Here is a 19,478-nt window from a genome sequence, read left to right as displayed (position 1 = left end):
TTACCTTAGAATTACCCCCAGGCATCAGACTGGATCTGGAGAATTTTTTCTCAGCAGTACCCCTGCGCGTCGGTAGGTGTCTTCGGTCGACTCCGCGTTCGTCATCAGCCTCGTGATCGGCGCGATGACATCGCGATATCTATTTAGACGCCTCCCCTGCATGCTGACGTCCGTTCTTTCTTTTCCGCGCCAGCCAGCGCAGATCTGGAGAGAGTGGTACCCTTAGTCATTTTTTGACTAAACTTCTTTGACTTTTGTGTACTTCTTTCCTGAAGTCTTACGACTCCTGGTGCATGAGGATGTCAAGTCGTCAGCCCGGTTTCAAGCCTAGTGACTCTTGTTACACACTGATGACAGTGACCGATCCGCACCTCATGTGCCTTTGGTGCCTGGAGCGCGACCATGACCCGAATTTGTGCGCCGTCTGCTGGGCTGTGAATCCTACGTCTTTGTGGGAGCGGTCCTGAAAGCTTTTGGAGGACTGGCAGTCCGCTCCTCGCCGTTCGAGGTCCCAGTTGAGGGGAAGGTCATGGGACCGGTCGCGGAGGCACCACCACCATTCATCATCGAAGTCTTCGACATCGGGTAAGTTGAAGCAAAAGAAGAAGGCAAAGAAGCATCCTTGCTCTTCGTCTTCCCCCGTCCTTCTGCCGACGGGACGCGGAACACGGAGGGTCGACGTTCTTCGGCTCCGCCCTCAGAGCCTGCTGGGACAGCTCCACGCTTCCCTCCCTTTCCGGGAGCTGGAGCTTGCCCAGCCCAGCTTTGTGCTTTCTACGAAGCCCTCCACTCCATCTTTGGGCAGACCCACTCTGCCTTCAGGCCCCGTTGACTCGGCTGGGGGTTCTAGGCCTTTGATGCCAGTGGCTCCAGCTTCGGCGCCGCAGGGCCCCCAAGGATCCAGGCCTGAAACTGGATCGGCGCCGAACGACCTCACGGTACCTTCCCCGAAGCTGATTCCTCTGACAACACCTCCAACGCCGGTTGCGCCCCCGGCCAGCCCTCCTCTCGACTTGGACACGGAGCCGAACCAGCGTCTGCCGACGCCGGTACTGGTGCCGGAGGGTACTTTTGTACCACTGTTCTTCCCTGGCGTTCCTTATCGCCCTGAGTGGCAGCCAGAGGAGGGTTAGGTGGACTGGGAAAGCTCTGTTGACCCTCTGGCAGACCAGCTTTTAGAGCTGGACTGGAGAGAGGAGTTGGGGGATGCCAGTGGTCTGGATACCTCCCCAGACCTTGGTATGCTACCGTGGCTACGGAGGAGGGAGTTTCCTACGCTGTGGTGTTGCATAGGGCGGCTGAGGCCATGGCCTGGAACTTCCTATGGTGGCAGTCAGGACTAACCTCCTGACTCAGGTGCTTCAGCCGGCACCGGCCTCATCGGAGCACTTGCTTCATTTCAATGAGGCTCTCACTGATGTCCTTCTATGCCCCTGGTCCAAGCCCAGCACAGCGGTCCTGTGGATAGGATGATTGCCTGACGCCACGGCCCGGCACCTGGTGACCCACTGTCTCAACACCCTACTCCTGAGAGCTTGGTGGTCCAAGCCTCATCCTCGAAAGGTAGCGCTTTCCCTACAGCTCCTCAAGTTGGGGAATCCAAGAAGCTGGACCATCTTGGGAAGATGTTTTCTTCCGCCAGCTTAGGACTGCGGTCGGTGAACACAGCATGGCTCTTAAGCCGTTGCACACATTCTGTGTCGACACGGTTGCGGAAGTGCTGCCAAAGTGCCCGGAGGAGACCCGGGCTGTGCTCTCCTGCGCTGTTGCTGAGGATTGAGACGCAGCAAAAGTTCACCATCCAGTGTGGGCTGGATACCGCTGACTCGCTGGGTATAATGATATCCATGTCGGTAGCCCTGATACCCTTTTGGAGATGCCCTTTAATGGGCGTCATCTGTTTGGTGACAAGGCAGACAACGCGTGTAGGAAAGTGGGTTTCTGTTGCAGTAACCCCCCCACTTTTTGCCAGAATACTGATGCACTTTTCCTTGGTGTGCCCTGGGCCCCTGCCAATCAGGTTCCCAGGGCCTGTGTTCTTCCCCCAAAAACTAACCCAATTGGTATCTCTGGCCACAGGTCAGCCCCTAGTAAATGGTACCATAGGTGCCCAGGGCACTGTCACCAGGGAAGACCTCTAAGGGCTGCAGCGCTTATTATGTCACCCTTGGAGGCTCTGTACCCTGACACTCACACACTGCCTTGGCAGGCTGCATGTCTTGGTGCAAAACAAAGTGAAGATTTGACATGGCACACATCCCTGTGTGCCATGCCCACAAAACAGTGCTCTGGCATACATCAGTCACCCCTCTAGCTGGGTGCCCTATGCCAGTGGTGAGGGTACAGGTGCATGAACCCTGTACCCCCTACAGTACCCAGGTCCATTCCTGGGCACTGTAAGTGCAGTGCTGCCATTAAGAGTATATGGTGCTGGGAGGTTGTCATTACGAACTCCACAGCACCATAATGGCTGCACTGACGACTTCGGAAGTTTAGTATCAAACTTCTCAGCACATTAAACCCACACTGATGCCAGTGTGGGATTTAATGTAAGATGCACAACAGAGGGCATCTTAGAGATGCCCCTGAAACTCGACCAACTCCTAGTGACCTGACTGAGTGGCTGCCTAGGCTGCCACCAACAGACATGTTTCTGGACCCCTGGGTCGAGAGCTTGCTGCTCTCGGGGGCCTGAAACAATGCACATCCTGGGACGAGGTGCCAAGCCTCCTCCCCCAGGATGGGCAGGGTTCACGAAGGAGAAGCTTCAAAGGCATACCGCCTTTGTGAGCCTCTCCAGACCACTTGCTGTACTCAGCAACTGGCCCCCACCGGTTCTACCCCCCCCCCCCACTTTGGACGGGAGACCCGGCAGGAAAAACAAAGTCAGGAAGAGAGGTGTGCCCACCTCTGCCAACTCCACCCAGTAAGGTGGGGGAAGCAAGGTGAAGCACAACCTCGAGTCCCCGCCATCTTGAGGATGAGGGGACTCAGCCAACCAGGGACTGGAGAGTGGCAGAATAGGGGGTGTACCCACCCCAGGGAAGGGACCCAATGGTCCCTGCCCTTTACCTACCTGTAACGCCCCTTAATTTTGTATTTAGGGGCACCCTTAACCTTCCTTCCTCAGAACCAGCAACCACAAGAAAAGGAAGAACGAGAAGCCGTGCAGAGCTAACGAGGACAACGCCAACTGACTTGGCCCCAGCCCTACAGGCCTGTCTCCCCTCGAACCTGGTCCTGCGAAACCACGGCGTGTCCAGCAGCCAGCAACCTCAAAAACCCCGGAGGACCTGCCTGCATTCACTTTCCAAGCTGTTTCTCCCGTGAACAACGGATTTGTTTAAACTGCAGCTTCTGGTGCCAGCCAGAAACCCTAAATCCACCACGATCCTAGATCCGGCGCCCCGTGACCTGCCTCAGCTTCCAGATGACGCCTGTAGCCTCAATTCAGAGGACCCCCCTACCGCAACCAGAGCGGGCAAGAAAATTCACCCCTGCACCCGACGCCCCACGGCCTTGTGTGCCCAACCTAGCGGTGCCTAACCAACCCTCTACATCCCTACTTACCCCTCAAAGTGTTGGTCGCTCCAGGAAGGTCCTCGTCCCCGAGCCTGCAGTGTTTCTTTGTCCCGGAGAATCTCCATTGAAATCAACAGGGCACCTGACCTCAAAACAGCACCCTGCACCCGGCTGCCCTAGCGCCGCTGAGGGTGCCCCTTTGGTGCTAACTTGGTCCCCAACTTGCCCTGAGCTTAACCCTAGGAGATTTGCTCCCACAACCCTGTGTCCTGCTTGCCAGCCGCCACCAACCGGAGCCCCCATATCCTCCATAGGATAACATTGGGTCTCAACATTCTGCACCGGGCCGCCCGAGTGCCGCTGAGGGTGCAACAACAGTGCATCACTGACCCTGGGAGACCCCTGAGTCTAACCCCAGGACCCTAACTCAAAAGAGCGATTACTTACCTTGAAACCGATAACTAATTTTTTCTCACAGGATAACATTGACACTTTTAAGTGTCAACTTTTGAAAACTACAAATATTCTTAAAAAATCAGCAGAATAACCAAAACACATTTTTTCGACTGTTTTCAGGAAATGTCCCAGTGCTGAATCCAGGATCCAGCACTGAGTAAGAAAAAGTAATGATAACCTAACTTACCTGCTAAGTGAATTTCCTCCCGTAGGATATCATTGGTGATTCTATGTGAAAAAGTTTCCAAGTGTCAACTTTTGAAATAGAATAATATTCTTTAAAAATCGTACCTTTAACCAAAACACATTAACTCACCTGTTTTCAGGAAAAAGTCCCAGGGCTGAATCTAGGATCCAGTCCTGTGTTAGCAAAAGTAATCTGAAAAGTAATTAACAGCATTTTACTTAAAAAGCCCTTCAATTGAATGTACTATACCTGCAATGTGTTGCAAACTGCTTTCTTAAAACTGTAACCAAAACCAGTACAAGTTATACTGCTATTTTGAACTGTGTTCACACAAGCAATTTACTACTGAAAAGTATTTCTATGCTTACCTGCACCAGGCTTGCTTGGTTCTAGAAATAAAACAACAGTATATTTTTTATACAAAACAATTGGCCTAGAGTTCAGTTCTTGAGTGTGTGAGACCATTTGCTGACTGAGTGTGTACATCAAATGCTTTACACTGTCCTCTGATACTGCCTTACTGATCGACCAAGCTACCACTTTAGAGAGTAAGGTTCTATCTAACTTCAGCCTCTGCCAAACCTCTGGAGACCCTTGGACTCTATACACACTGTACCTCACTTTGGTGCAGTATATATAGAGCCAGTTTCTTACAACACGCTTGAGCGCTTCAAGGACTGTAGGGCTACGCCCAGGTCCTTGGGCATTGCAGCAACTTCTCGCCCCATGCAGTCTGCTTTTTGCCCCTTTCGTGGCCACGAAAAGGATGCGCCACCACGTTCCACCAAGAGCCACAGTGCCGCACGAGTCACCCAGCACCTGAGCTGCCATGGGCGTGCTATCCAGCGTCGTAGGTCAGGGGGCCAGTGGGTGGGTCAGTCCACCAATGCCACCCCCCTGCAGTTGCCTCCAAACCTTCCTAGTTCGACTTTTCAGGGCCACCAGTTGCCAGTGGGTGGCAGGATCAGCCATCAACTCCCCCACTGGCACAACATCTTGTCCGACAGATGGGTTATGCAGGTAAACTGAAGGGGCTACTACCTCCCCTTTGAGACTGAGACTACCCATCCCTCCATGCCACCAACAATCCATCGGAGGATCACTTAGCCCATCTCTGTCAGGAAGTATCGGCTCTCTTGGCCAAGGGAGCTATCGAGTGAGTCCCTGTGCCAGAAGTAGGTCGTGGTTGTTATTCCCACTACTTCCTGGTACCCAAGATAAATAGAAAGGCCTGCGTCCTATTTTGGATCTCAGAGACGTCAGCCACTTCCTCCGGAAGGAGAAGTTCAAAATGTTGATATTGGCTCAGGTCCTGTCTGCCCTCGACCCTGGAGACTGGATGGTAGCGCTGTACTTGCAAGACGCCTATTTCCACATCCCTGTCCTGCCAGCCCACAGGTGTTACCTATGGTTCACTGTAGGCCAGAAGCATTTTCAGGTTACCATGCTCCCCTTTGGCCTTACACGCACCCCTCTGGTGTTCACGAAATTGATGGCAGTGTTTGCAGCTCATCTGCGCAGATCAGGGGTTCCAGTCTTCCCCTATTTCGACGACTGGCTGTTGAAGGCGAGCTTGCCCCAGGCTGTCGTCTCCCACCTCCAAACTATAGCGGACCTCCTGCACTCGCTGGGGCTCACTATCAATGTGCCGAAATCACACCTGAATCCCTCTCAGAAGCTCCTTTTCATCGGAGCAGTACTGGAAACAGCACAGTTTCGGGCTTTTCCTCCCGAGCAGTGAGTCCGGGATATTCGGTTTATTAACCCGATGTTTCAGCCTCTATCCCAGATTCTGATTGCGTCCAGTTCTCGAAGGGCACTGCACACCAATTGCAGTCTTGGCTAATGGATGAGGATTGGCTCAGCGCCAGATCCTCTCCCTTCTCCAACCAGAGTTCACAGTGGTGGCAGATGCGTAACTCCTGGGATGGGCGGCCACATGGGAGAGGCGTAGATCAGAGGCCTCTGGTCTCCGGCGGAGTCCGGGCTCCAAATCAACCTTCTGGAGCTCCGAGCGATTTGTCTTGCACTGAAGGCATTTCTTCATCCTGTCAGATGAAGGGTAGTGTGGTGTTCAAGGACAATACCACTGCCCGGTGGTACTGCAACAAACAGGGCTGGGTGGGGTCATGGACCCTATGTCAAGGAGGCTCTTAGCCTTTGAACATGGCTGGAATTTCAATTCATTTCTGTGGTGGTTCAACACCTTGCAGATTCCCTGAACGCCATGGCTTACGAACTCAGCCGCCGGTGCATGATGCTTCACGAATGGTGTCTTCACTCGCAGGTGGTGCAAGGTCTCTTGTAGCAGTGGTGTGAGCCTTTGTTAGATCTGTTTGCCACCCAAGAGAACACACAATGTCAGCAGTTCTGCATGTTGGAATTTCCAAGGCAGCACAAGTGCAATTGATGTCTTCTATACGCTTTTCTGCCTATACCACTTCTGCCCAGAGTGCTGAAGAAGATCAAGTACGACCGGGCTAAGTCATTCTTGTGGCTCTGGACTGGGCACGAAGAGTCTGATATCCCAAGCTCTTGAACCGAGTCAGAAGCAAAAACGTTTAAAAAAAAGAAAGGGGGGTAGAGTAGACACACCTTGACCCCCTAGGACTGTTGAACCTAAGAAAAGCATTTTTTTTAAAATTCAGCGGGATTCCATGTGGATCTGCAAATCCGGCCAAAATGTTTTTGATAAAAATGAAGTGCAAGCTCCTGTACTTTGTTTAATTTAGGCCCCAGGTGGGCTTGTTCCCGGCGTAATAAAAAAAATGTGGGGGACCGCCACCTTCCTGGGGCTGATTGTTTGAAGTACGGGTGGCACGCGACTCACCCCCGGAGCCCCGGCGACCACCAACCCTCTCCGGGGCTATTTTTAATTATAATAAGTGGAGGGGCTCAAGCCCCCGTGCAGCCCAGGGATTCGCCACCTCCCTGGGGCTATTTTTACAATGGGACGGTGTCTGGGCCCCTCTCCTGGAGCCATAAGTGGCCCTTGTGATCACCACCCCACCGGTGCTGGCTCCAGCAATATCCCGGGGTGCCCCCACCCCGGGACACTGCAGCTTGCTATGGGATGGGATGGGCACTGCTCCCCCCAACCCATAGCACACATTGTGCTCCGCTTTTAATAAGCGATTTTGCTCTCCTTTGTTCAAAGTGGAGGACACTTTGTTTTTTACACCCAGGAAGCTGAATGTCAGCAGCTCCCTGGGTGTTAAAAGCATTGCCGGTGCCCAATGCGAGGCCATGCCCTGGACAATGTTGTCCCCAGGGCCACAAATGGCCTGCTAGGGTGGACCTTTAAAAAAAGAAGAAAAAAAAGAAATGGCCTGCTCCCAGGGATGGGGTGCCCGGGGCCAAAATTGGCTGGAGGAGAGGGGCCGTGCGGCCCTCCACCCTTTAAAAATAAGAGAGAGAAATGGCCGGGCCCAGTGGATGGGGTTTCCGGTGCCAAAATCGACCTGGAAGGGGTTCCACGCGGCCCCCCTCCCTTTTTAAATTATAAATAAATAAATGCATAGCCGCTTTTTCCCACCACTCCTCAAACACACCTCCTGACGCACTGGTAGGGGGATGAAGTCCCCTTGGCTATTGAGGGTCCTTGGGGGCTAACTACCTCTCCTGTTACCATCAGCATGTCCCACACAGCAGAATTGCTGAGAAGTTGTCAGAGGCCACACGCCCTTTCTCCACCACTCTGCAAATGTGCCTCCTGGCGCACTAATAGTTGGGAGATAAAGTCCCCTTGGCTCCTTAAGGATCTTTGGGGCCAAGAAGCCCTTTTAGTACCTCCTGTAAGTGCTGCTCAGCAGAATTCCTGAAAGCTGGTTGAAGGCCCAGCCTCATTTTTCCACCACTGTACAAAGTGACTGCTAGTTAAAAAACCTTGGAAATTCACTAAAAAAAACAAAGATTACAGGGACGTTATAGTTAGGATTTAGCATTTAAAAAAAACTTAGAAATTCACTGACAAAACATAGGTTACTAAGACATTATAGTTAGCAAATAGAATGTAAAAAAGTAGAAATTCACCAAAAACCCCCAAAGGTTACAGGGACGTTATAGTTAGGGTCAGATTTTACCAGAGAAAATCAGCTGTTATAGTTACCTGAGTTGACTATAAATCGCGAGCCCACAATGCCCTGCTTATGACCTCACATATTACATCACTCATGACATGGTCAGTGACATCACGGATGACATCACTGATTGCATCTGAAATGACAACAGTGATGGCATCATCCAGTGACTGAGTGTTTTTAAAAAGTTTTTGAGTGTTAAATATATTTATCTAGGTGTGTTGGTGAATCAGTGGGTGTATGAGTGGCTGTATGGATGACTGAGTGGGTGCGTGACTGACTGTATAAGTGAGTGATTAGGTGTCTCAGTGAATGTATGGGTGAGTGATTGGTTGTGTGAATGTGTGTATCTGTCAGTTGATGTCTAAATGGGTGTATGAGTGTACTAGTGGGTACATGAATGGCTCTATGGGTGATTGATTGGTTGTCTGACAATCTCTATGGTTGTCTGTGTGTGTGAGGGAGGAGATGTGTGACTGCCCGTATGGATGAGTCAGAGGGTGAGTTAGTGGCTGTGTGGGGTAGTGCGAATGTGTGTGAGAAGCTGAATGGGTGAGTGAGTGTCTGTATGGCTGTGTCGCTGATTAAGTGCTTGTGTGAGTATGGGTGAGTAACTGGGTATGTGAAAGGCAGTATAGGTGAGTGAGTATATGAGTGTACATGTGAGTGAGTGAATGTGAGAGCGGATTTATGGATTAGTGCATGCTTCTGTCAGTAACTGTATAGGTGAGTGACTATGCTACTATTTGTATGAGTAAGTAAGTTGGTGTGCGTGTAACTGTTTGGGTGTGTAAGTGGCTGTGTGATTGACTGTATGGGTGAGTGTCTAGGTGTGTGAGTAGTTCTATGGGTGACTCAGTGTGTGAGTATTTGCATGAGTATATGCGTGGTTATGTCAATGGCTATATTGGTGAGGGGGTGTATGAGTGGCTGTATGGGTGAGTGAGTGGATGTGTGTGTAGCTCTTAATCAGTGAATGTGTGTGTAAGTACTGGTATGGCTCTGAATGGGTTTGTGAATGGTTGTGTGGGAGTGGCAGTGGGTGATTAAAAGTTTCTATAGGGGTGTGAGTGAGTTCGTCAGAGATGCTGTGAATGATGTCACCACTGATGTCATTTGAGATGTCATGAGTGATATCACTGACCATGTCATGAGTGATGTAATATGCGCTGTCATAAGCAGTGCATTGTGGGGGCGCGATTTATAGTCCGCTCAGATAACTATAACGGTTGAATTTCTCTAGCATTATATGAGAAAAATCTGACCCTAACCTTGTTACCGGTATGTGAAGGAGGCACTACAGGTCCAGAGCAGGCTCTGCCCAGAAATGCTGGTCAACCCCCTGCCACCTCTCAACCTTGAGGCAAAAACTTGCTAAAACTAGCGTGTTCTTGAGAAGGGAATCCCCCCTCTCACACATAGATAAACACCTTAGGGCGTGTAGACACATAGTCTGAACCACACACCCACTAGTTTAATTGCACCCACTTTTTAAATAGGTCCTGAAGAAAGCCAGCATATACATAAGGCACTTGCTGAAACATGTTGACCCACCGGATGTGGGAGGTCGTAACTCGCCTCTAACATCCAACAGCCTTATTTTTAACCGCTGACGGAGGCCAAGGTTTTAAAGTCTAATTTACCCTCGGGTACTGGGACCCCCGCCTAGCCGTTTTAAACATCACTTTCATAACACTCTTCACTGCACACTCAGCAAAATACCTGCTCCGCTGTAATCAGGCGTCGAAGCACACCCGGGACACGCTAGGTGTCACTGGGTGGGCCCGATGATGAAGCATGCCACCAACTAGGTTGGTGGGTGAGGGCTTTCTGAACACACTCACCAGGTGTTCTCACCCCATGACGAAACATACTTGAGTCTCCTTATTTAATTTCTAAACTATGAGCTAGTCTTCTTTTGATTAAAACCTAACTATAACGTCCCTGAAACCCTTGTTTTTGTGTGAAAATATGTTCGAGGCATGTGGGCTGCTAAATTCATATCTTAGCATTAGATCGCCGCCTAGTGTTGGGCTCGGATGATTGCACATTGTTGTCCTGGAAGAGTCTTCGAAGTATCCTGAGATAGGTGGCTCCTCCCCTGGACTACAGTGCGCATGGGCATCGGCTCCATCCCCAGATTGTTTTTTTCCGCCATTGGGTTCGGATGTGGTCTCGACGTCTTACTGTCGGAACCAAGTAAAACTACCTTTTAGCGGCCAAAAGGCCTCGATTTTCTTGCGTCGGTATTGTCTGCGCACGGTCTCGAGTCTTCCGTCTCTTGGAGCCGGAATAAGCGGAGTTTTCTTCGCTCTCTGAACTTTGAGGCCTTCTCATCGCGACACGACTGCAAGCCTTTACGGACATGGAGCGGAGCCCGTTTAAGTACTGCCCGCTCTGTGGGTCCAAGTACCCACACATCGATCTACACCCCGTGTGTAACAAGTGCCTTTCGCCGGACCACGACGACGGCAAGTGCAAGGCCTGTGCACAGTTCCGCTCCAAGAAAACTCTCAAGCTTCGGCGCGCGGTGCGCTTGGAAGCTAGGCAAGCGGCCCCGGATCCGGAGAACATCTTCGGCGACCAAGAAGAAGAGGTCCAGGGTCACCATCTACAAATCTCCCCATCACAGACGGAGGTCGAGGCGGATCCGGGAGACGACGACGGAGTCGCGGGTCAAGTCCTCGAATACGTCGGAGAGGTAGGAGACGACGATGAGATTTATGGGGCCGCGGCAGACAGCTCGGGGGACGAGCTCTGCCCTGAAGGTTACGAAGATACCGACCGGGACACGGGATCGCCTGTCGGCCTTACCCAGGACCCGTTGCCGCAAGCCACAGCCCCGCCTTCAGGCCCGGCTACGGACTCACTTGCTGGGCACGCTGTTTCGAAACCGAAACTGAAACCATCGGGGTCGTCAACACCTAAAATGGCCGACCCGAAATCGAAACTGAAACCTAAGGACTCGAGTGTCCCTAAGATGGCTGCCGTGCCAGTGAAGAAATCGGTGCCCGTCGCCCCATCGGCTCCGTCGACCTCCGGTCCGCAGAAGCCGAGGAAGTCTGTCGATTCCGATGCTCCAAAATCGAAACCGACGCCCGAGGAAGGGGCCTCCAAGAAAGATGGTCGGCACGGATCAGCGGCTACGGCGCCGTCCAAGCCCGCCAAGGTCGGCTCCAAAGAGGCTACGCACAAGAAGTCTGCGCCCCGGCCTCAGGAATCGGAGGTGCCGAAGACGGTTTCCGCGCCCAAAACGCACAAGGCCCACGAAGAAGTCGGATCCGAGGGACCGCTCAAAGCATCCTTGTCGGCGACGAAACCCACTGGCAGTGTACCGTCCCCCATTGCGGAGTCACTGCAGTGGATCAGGGAGAAAGCCTTTGCTCCATCGGCTCCGATGCCATCACCGCAGCCGCAAAAGGACACTCCGGCAAAGCCTTCTGGAAAACTCCTCTTTCTCTTGCCACCTAAGGAGGCGCCGAAAGCGTTTTCGACTAAATCGGCTCCGAAACAGGGTTCCTCGCTGGCTGACCCTCTTCCACGTCGTGTACTCGAATCGGAAGACGATTCAGAGCGTTTCATCGATGCTGCCACCGGCAAGCTGACACTCTATAAAAGGAAGATCACTTCTGAGCCGGTGGACTCCTACATCATCCCACTGAAGAAAAAGAGGGTGCCCCTTGACGCCTCAGGCCTCACGGAACCGATCCAGCCTCCTCCAAGACGGAGCCCCACTCCCTCCCCGGAACACTCTGTGGGTGAGGGGTATGATGAGGATGAGCAGTACAATTTCCCTATCGATGAACCTGATGTACAACCGGATTCATACGATGACACTGGTGACCAGAACACCCAAGGTGTGGGCCAAGACCCGCAGACCTTTAATGCACGTGCATCCCCGACTGAGGACTCAGCAGGATTTCATGCACTAATTGAAAGGGCGGCGGCCAATCATGATGTGGACATGCATGCCGACCCGGTTGAGGAAGACTTCCTTTTCGACACCTTTGCAATATCTGAAAGGACAGTAAAAACACTTCCTATGCTGAAAGGTGTCCTCAAACATGCTGGTGACATTTTTAAGGAGCCTACGAGGGCGAGAGTGGTCAACCCTCGCATTGAAAAGAAGTACAGGCCTGCACCTGCGGACCCCGCCTACATCCGGGGACAATTGCCACTGGACTCTCTTGTGGTTGCCAATGCCAGGAAACGTGCCAACTCCCAGACAACGGGTGAAGCTCCTCCCCCGGATAAGGAGTCCAAAGTGCTAGAGGCAGGAGGCAAAAGAGTGGCTGCACAGGCAGCAAACTTTTGGCGCATCGCCAATACACAGGCGCTCCTGGCGCGTTACGATAGGGCGCACTACGACACCCTAGAACAGGTTATACAACACCTGCCCCCACAGTTCCAAGAAGGCACCAAAATGCTTATTGAGGAAGGAAAGCTAATATCAAACGCAGCCATCAAGTGTGCACTTGACGCTGCGGACACAGCTGCTAGGGCTATCAACACTAGCGTTATGCTGAGAAGACAAGCGTGGCTCCGCATCTCAGGGTTTAAGCAGGATATTCAGACAACAATTCTTAATCAGCCAGTCAATCCTGATAGTCTGTTTGGTCCGGATGTTGACACCACCCTAGAGAAAATAAAGAAAGACACAGAAACTGCTAAGTCTATGGGGGCCCTACAGTCCCAACAGTTTCGTGGCAGCAATTTTCGTCGCTCAGGTGCACGTGGCGTCACCAGAGGACAGATGGGTCAACAATCCCAGTTCTCCAAAGGTGGGGCGCAATCCTCGTTCACTAAACAGAACAAGGGAGGTTACAGGAATAACAGCAACAGAGGTCGCGGCAGAGGAAACAACAGCTCCCGCACCTCTACTCCAAGCAAGCAGTGACTCTCTGTCACTGCCCCCCGACCACCTAACACCTGTCGGGGGGAGACTGCAGCAGTTCCTGCCCGTCTGGAGAAACATCACCACAGACAGGTGGGTGCGACAACTAGTCCAGTATGGTTATTGCCTAGAGTTGAAATCCACTCCACCCAACATCCCACCAAGGCAAAGGCCTATGTCCGCAGAGCACTTGCACTTATTGCAGCAGGAAGTGGTGGCGATGCTGCAAAAAGGCGCAATCGAGCTCGTGCCGGTGGGGGAGGAAGGCACAGGGGTATATTCCCTGTACTTCCTTATTCCAAAGAAGGACGGTTCTCTCAGGCCCATTCTCGATCTACGTCCCCTCAACCTGTACATACTATCGGAACATTTCCACATGCTTACACTGCAGCAGATTCTTCCCTTGCTAAACCAGGGAGACTTCTTAGCAACCTTAGATCTCAAGGATGCTTATTTCCACATTCCACTACACCCGTCACACAGGAAATACCTCAGGTTCACTATTCAAGGCAGGCACTACCAGTTCAAAGTCCTACCCTTCGGAGTCACAACAGCCCCGAGGGTGTTCACCAAGTGTCTAGCGACAGTGGCGGCGCACCTCAGGAGGCAGAATATCCATGTCTACCCCTACCTAGACGACTGGCTCGTACAAGCCAAGTCAGAGCAACAGTGCGCCGCAGACATGTCGACTACAATTCGCCTGCTTCACGATCTGGGTTTCTCCCTGAACTACCCAAAATCGCATCTTCAGCCGGCACATGTCCGGCAGTTCCTGGGTGCTACGATCAACACCCTGACAGCCATGGCTCAGCCAAACCAAGTCAGAATCGACAGCATTCAGTCGCTGATCCAACGATTCAGACCACGACACTCCCTGCCAGCGAGAGTGTTCATGCAGTTGATAGGCATGATGGCCTCCTGCATCTTCATAGTCCCTCACGCACGGTTGCATATGCGCCCGCTCCAGGAGTGCTTAGCGAATCAGTGGACACAGGCTCGTGGGCAATTGACAGACCTAGTGTTGGTTACCAGTCGGGCATACGACTCTCTGCATTGGTGGACTCCACACAACCTTTGCAAGGGCCGACTGTTCCAAGAGCCTGTGCCGCAGATTATCCTGACAACGGACGCATCTCTCCAGGGATGGGGAGCTCATGTGCTCACTTACACAGTGCAGGGACTATGGACGACGCAGCAACAGAAGATGCACATCAACTATCTGGAACTGATGGCAATCTTCATGGCGCTCAAGTCCTTCATTGTACATCTGAGCAACAAGGTCGTGCTAGTCCGGACGGACAACATGACCGCGATGTACTACATTCAAAAGCAGGGAGGGTGGGGGCGTGGCTTGCCGGGCGATGATGGCGGTCGCAGCGTTGTAGAGCTCCCGCCTGCCCTGACACAATCCTACCATTTATCCTGACCCCCGAGCCCGCTACCTGCCCTACCTGAGTGGCGATTGTCCCTGGCAGCATCTGGACCTGTCCGGTGAGGCGCGCTGTCCCCCCGGCTGCTCTGGTGAGCCGACATCGGATGTGGAGTGGTGCGGCCTGGGGCCGGCAGGCGGAGCCGGGACCTCAATTTTCGAGGCATCGGCTGGCGGCCGCTGGTCGGACCGGTGGGAAGCCTTCCTGATTGGTGCCTGCGACACCGGAGGTGAAAGGAGCTGCGGCGGTGACCAGTGGAGCGGACTCCCACGCCGGGGTGGCCCCTGGAAGCTCCGGTACCACTGCGGCCTATGCTGACCCCGAGAAGCCGGGGCCTCGATTTTGGAGACGCTGAGCTGACCCGCGCCTGGGAGGTGGTGAGTCGGCGCTGGGTGCCCCTGGGGTTGTTGGACCGAGCTCTTGCCACAGGACGCCATTCGTCGTGAGGAGGGGGTGCCACGGGAGACCCCCCGTGACTGCGGCCCATCTGCGTTGTGGGTTGGCCCCCCTTTTGGTGGCGTGGGTCCGGAGGTACAATTCCCTTGCCTGGGACTGAGGCTGCCTGGTTCCCGGGGACGTGACGGAGGGGTCCCCGGACTGCCTTTGCTGTGACGACTGGGGGACCTGGCCCCCGGGGACACCGGAGTGGTGCTGTGCTCTGCTGGGCCTCTGGACGCCGGGACCTTGAGGTTGGCGGTCCCCGCCTGGCGCAACCGTCTTTGGCTATCTGTCGGGGGAGCCGACGCTGTGGTCAGTGGCGCGTGGGGTCGAGGGCCCCTCTGCGACTGGACTGTTACGGATCCTGCGGCTGTGCTGGCTGGGCAGTGGATCGGTGGCAGGCAGTGTCCAGTGCAACCTATCCCCGCCAGCCTGGGGATCGCGCCTGCTGCCCAGGAGTGGACTGTGGCCTGATCCGACTGCGACACGCAGAGAACTGTGAGTGCCCCCTGATTTGGTGTGTCCACCTGCGGTGTGCAGCTAAGCCCCCGAGTGCATTCTACGTCTACTTTACTGCGGGTGCGGAGGGGTTCGCCCGACTTCCCCTGATCATGACAAGAGGTGGGGGCGGCGCTGGACCCAACAAGCAAGGTCCAATCGACAAGTTTACCGGACCCAGCGGGGGGTCAGGAGCCTCGGGTGGCAGCCAGAACGCGGGACCTGACAACGCGGCCCTGATGGCGGCCATCACGCAATCCAGGGACTCACTGGACGCCAAGATCGGGGCCGTTGGGGCTGATGTCATGCTTCTGCGCCAGGACCTTCGAAACGCGGTTGCTCGCATCACGGAGGCTGAAACCAGGATCACGGGAGTGGAAGATGATGTTGGTGCCCTAAAGAAGAAAGTGGCGGAGATGGACAAGATTCAGAGGGGTCTGGCACTCCGAGTTGAGGATGCAGAAGGGCGAGCGCGCAGGAATAATCTACGCTTCATTGGCTTTCCGGAGGATTGCGAGAAGGGGCCCATAGATGCGTTCTTGACGCGTTGGCTAGAAGGTTGGCTCCCCCCGGATGTCCTCTCGAGCTGTTTTGTGATCGAACGGGCCCACAGAGCCCTGATGCAGAAACCGCCTGTGGGAGAACGACCGCGCCCAATCATCGCAAAAATCCTCAACTTTCACGATAGGGATACCATACTTCGAGAAGCAAGGGCCACGGACGCGTTGCTGTTCGATAATCATAAGATCATGATTTTCCCGGACTATACCAGACAAGTGCAGCAGCAGCGTCGCTCCTTCCAAGATGCGAAAGCCAAGCTCCGGGGTTTGAAGATTCCTTATTCACTGCTCTACCCGGCCCGTCTACGCGTCGTATTCCAGTCCAAGACTCACTTTTTCGATACTCCAGAGGCAGTGTATGGTTGGACGGATGAGACTATCCGGCTCCGGCCGAACGCCCAACCGGGCCTGAACCCAGGGCCATCACGTGGATCGTCGCAGGAGAGGAGTGACTCCTCCACTAGGGGTAAAAGACGCGGGAAATCTCGGTCGCGGAGACGCTCCCATTCCGGGAGCGCCCCGCGGGATGGTGTACAGTCCGACACTGATCAGTCCGGGAAAGGGCTTTGATGATCATGAGACCTCCATTTCCTAAGTCAGTTCTCTTTTCATCAGTGGACTATCCGAGAGGCCCGGAGCAACTGCCGCGATGGCCGAGGAACTAACGCCAGGGGTGGTGAGACCCGGACATTGGTTTGTCTCAGGTGGGGCGCTGTTGGTGAGGCCTGATTGCCTCGCCCTGACCGTGTTACAGGTCACTAGTGGTTCATTGGGGCTCGGGGTGTTGACATATGGGCAGCCTTGTCCTCTCACGTTGGGAGGCGGCCCCGAAGGGTAGTTCCCGTTAGTTTGGGGGGTGTAGTGGGATCCATTGGTATGGGTGGTTTTGGGCACTATGTTTTGGGCCCGAAGCTCCCCATGCCGCGACAGGTACTTCAAGGTTTCATGAGGTATAGGGGTGGGGGGAGGCGGAGTATTGGGTGTTGGGTGGTTTGTGGGGTTGTGTCAGTTGGGGGAGCTGGGAGGGCTGGGGGGGTGTTGGATGGGATGCACGTGATTTTGGCTACAGTGATTTGCATGCTACAGGGTGCCTGGGCCGGGTCCTGGGGCTTTCTGAGACTTTTTCGTCAGGACAATGGCTGATCCCGCACAATTGACACCTACTAGTGGATCTATGAGAATTTTAAGCTGGAATGTGAGGGGGATGTTGGACAAAATTAAGCGTGGGGCAGTGTTGCGCTGGGGCAAGAGAGACTCAGCTGATGTCATGCTATTGCAGGAGACACATATGTTGGGAACAAAGGCGCTAAGCTTACAGCGCTTTGGCTACACTCAAGTGTTTCATGCGGGATTTTCTAGAGGTTCGAGAGGGGTGGCCATCCTTATACACAGGAGACTGTCCTATACCCACGAGCGTCATTGGCTGGATCCCCAGGGTCGATATGTCTTTGTCAAAGGGGTGATAGGCGCGGAGCCGGTGGTGTTTGGCTGTGTGTATGCCCCTCCTCCTCTACAATGGTCCCTGGCTGAGCGCCTCTTTGCGTTGTGGGCTGAGATTCCGGACTCTTTGGCTGTGATAGGTGGTGACTGGAACGATGTGGTAGATGTGTGCCTGGATCGGCGAAGGCTGCAGGAAACTGCGGTGGCCACCTCCCCTACTCGCTTGAAGGCGATGGTTGATGGGCTGGGCTGGGTGGATGTCTGGAGGCATTTGCATGCCAGGTCGCGTGAGTACACATATGTCTCTGCTGTGCATGGCTCCTTCTCCCGACTAGACTGTGTGTTTGTGCCGGGGGCCTTTCTTGACAGAGTGAAGCAGGCCGTGATTCAGCCTCGTGGGCTGTCGGACCACTCCCCAGTCGTAGTACAGATCACGCTGCACAGGTCGCCCCAGCCGTTTCGGTGGCGGATGTCCTCGTGGCATCTCCAGCAACCAGACTATACTACTCACATGCGCGGAGCGATTGCCCACTACTGGCACGAGAACCTGACTGAGGAGATTGATGGGGTGATGGTCTGGGAGGCCATGAAGCCCACGCTGCGAGGCGTCGACATAGCTTGGTGTGCTGCAGCCCGTCGACGTCGTCGTGAGGCTATAGTGGCGGCGTCAGATAGAGTAGGGGTGTTGGAAGCTCGGTGTCGGACTGACGGTAATGGGGTAGCTCTCCGGCTGCTCCTGCAAGCGCAGCAATCTTACGCCTCAGTTTTACTTGACGAGGCGCGACTGGCCTGGCTGGCTACGAGGAGCAGGGTCTACCAATGGGGCGACAAATCTTGCACCATGCTCCATAGATTGTGCCAACAAACACTGCAGCCGATTACTGTGCCGGGCCTCGTGGACGAAGACGGGTTGGCCATGACGGATCCGGCTGCCATTGCGGCGAGCTTCGCTCGCTATTATGCGATACAATATGCCCCTCGAGACAGTCTCCCGCCGGAGGCTATTGACAAGTTCATCGCTGACCTTCCCCCTCGCGCGATTACAGACGAAGCCAAGACCGCCCTTGATCTCCCCTTGACGGCGGAGGAACTAGGCGATGCATTGGGTCAACTCAACACTGGCAAGGCGCCCGGACCGAGCGGATTTCCCAGCGAATTTTATAAGAAATTCCACTTGCAGCTGGGGCCGCATTATAGGCGGGCACTAGAGGCAGCGCGGGAATGTGGTAGCCTGCCGATTGACTGGCGTCAGGCAGAAATTGTGGTTTTTCAGAAACCAGGCAGACCACCCGACAGACACGAGTCATATCGTCCCATATCCTTGATCAACTTTGAGGCCAAATTGTTGGCCAAGGCGTTGGCGAACCGCCTCCTCCCGTATATGGCGGATTTAGTCCACCCGGATCAAGCGGGCTTTATGCCCGGTAGGGCGACGCGTCACAATATCAGGCGTGCGCAGGTGGCCGTCGATGCGATGGGAGCGACGGGAGAACAAGCGGCGCTTCTACTAGCGGACATCGATAGGGCATTCGATTCAGTCAGTTGGACTTATCTCTTCGCTCTTTTGCCGCGACTCAACCTCGGTCCAATTTTTGTCTCGTATGTCCGGCTTCTATACACAGACATCACCGCCTCGGTGCGTGTTTCGGGGGCTGTGTCGGAGAAGTTCCCAGTTGCCAGGGGGACTCGCCAGGGGTGCCCCCTCTCCCCGTACCTTTTTGCCTTGGTCATGGAACCTTTGGCCGCGTGGGTGCGCATTGATGCACAACTTCGGGGCTTTGTGTGGGGAGCTGGACTCTCGGACAGGATTGCGTTATACGCAGACGATGTCCTCTTCTTTCTGACAGACCTTCACCGTTCTGGCCCGCGGATCCTAGACATAATGCGTATTTTTGGTGAAGTGTCGGGACTCTTCCTTAACCCGCGTAAATCGACTTTATGGGTGCTGGGCGGGAGATCGGAGGTGTTCCCCTG

General features: G+C 54.0%; 1 protein-coding gene across 2 annotated transcripts in view; it reads left to right on the top strand.

Moving 5' to 3' along the window:
• The window catches only part of VPS13D (vacuolar protein sorting 13 homolog D), a 2,979,414-nt gene that overhangs the window by 1,200,071 nt on the left and 1,759,865 nt on the right, over positions 1-19,478 (top strand). The window lies entirely within an intron of this gene.

Source organism: Lissotriton helveticus, chromosome 5_1 (assembly GCF_964261635.1).
Source record: "Lissotriton helveticus chromosome 5_1, aLisHel1.1, whole genome shotgun sequence".
Taxonomy (NCBI): Eukaryota; Metazoa; Chordata; class Amphibia; order Caudata; family Salamandridae; genus Lissotriton; species Lissotriton helveticus.
This window is presented reverse-complemented; position numbering and strand designations above follow the sequence as displayed.